The sequence below is a fragment of the Propithecus coquereli genome, unplaced genomic scaffold, assembly GCF_000956105.1.
Source record: "Propithecus coquereli isolate 6110/MARCELLA unplaced genomic scaffold, Pcoq_1.0 Scaffold91, whole genome shotgun sequence".
Lineage (NCBI taxonomy): Eukaryota > Metazoa > Chordata > Mammalia > Primates > Indriidae > Propithecus > Propithecus coquereli.
This window is the reverse complement of record NW_012155396.1, coordinates 2,562,431-2,563,982: the sequence shown is the minus strand read 5'-3', so window position 1 is coordinate 2,563,982 and position 1,552 is coordinate 2,562,431.

The window sequence follows — 1,552 nt, the reverse complement described above, 5'->3', positions numbered from 1 at the left end:
TATAAAAGCTTTATTGAAATAGAATTCATATAGCAAAAAATCACCCATTCCAACCCTAGGTAACCAGTAATAGATAGATTTGCCTTTATAAAAACCTGTCTCTGCCTGGTGCGGTGGCTCACTCCTGTATTCCTAGCACTCTGGGAGGCCGAGGCGGGAGGATCGCTCGAGGTCAGGAGTTCAAGATCAACCTGAACAAGAGCGAGACCCCATCTCTACTAAAAATAGAAAGAAATTATCTGGACAACTAAAAGTATATAGAAAAAATTAACCGGGCATGGTGGCACATGCCCTGTAGTCCCAGCTACTTGGGAGGCCGAGGCAGAAGGATGGCTTAAGCCCAGGAGTTTGAGGTTGCTATGAGCTAGGCTGATGCCATGGCACTCTAGCTCAGGCAACAGAGTGAGACTCTGTCATCAAAAAAAAAAAAAACAAAACAAATCACCTGTCTCTGTAAACTTGCCTACTCTTCACATTTCAGATAAATAGAATTATATAATGTGTGGTCTTTGGTGACCAGCTGCTTTCACATAGCATAGTATTTTCAAGATTTGTATAAATTGTAGCATGTTTCAGTATTTCATTTCTTTTTATTGTAAATTAATATTCCATTAGATGGGATAGTTTTTGAGGCCAGTCTTAGAGGTTTTCTCTGACCCCAAGAGGGCACTTCTTAGCTTTCTGTCTCTTTGGTTGTCTCTGGTAAACTAGCTGATATATGATTTAGCTATCAGACTCTCTTAATTGCTTACCACAAAAATATCTGGTATATTTTTGAGCACCCTTATGCTTGAAGTTCTCAACACTCTATTCTAAATAAAGTCAGTTTCTTTGAGGAGAACTGCCAAGCTCTGTGTTCTTATGGACTGCCTCTCCCCCTGGGCAAACCTCTGAGCTTACTGCTTGGGAGTTTGGGACATGAACAGTGGCCCACTTCTCTTGAAGTGCTTTGCTTTACCAATACAGTGATCCATGAGGGCAGTAGCCTCTGGGCTTCTTGGTTTGTCTCTCCTTATATGGAACCTCCACCCTATGAGTTGGACCAAGGGTGGTCAGGGCCACACCTGGGCTAGAGTCTCCACCCTATGTGTAAGGCATGAATGGAGGAAGGGAATCCCCAACATGTGGCTGCACTCACCTGAAATTTAGCCTCTGTAAGGCAATAATGGAGGGTAAGGATGAGAAACGCTGGCCACCTGCCCATCCCAGGGAGATATCTGAGTCCTTGATTGGGAACTGGGGGGAGTGGGATAACTGTGGTCTTGGCCACACCCATCCAAAGTGGGGCTTTGGCATGGTAAACTGATGGGAGGTGGATGGGAGAGGGAGGGGGAGAGGGTGCCACAGACACTAGCTATTCTTGCCAAGATTTGGTAGATTTTCCTTTTTTATTGTTGTTTTTGTTTTTTAATTTCAGAATATTAGAGGGGTACAAAAGCTTTGGTTACATAAATTGTCTTTGCACCATCCGAGTCAAAGCTATAAGTCTGTCCATCCCCCATACAGAGTGCACAGCACCCATTAGGTGTGAATATACCCATCCCCTCCTCCC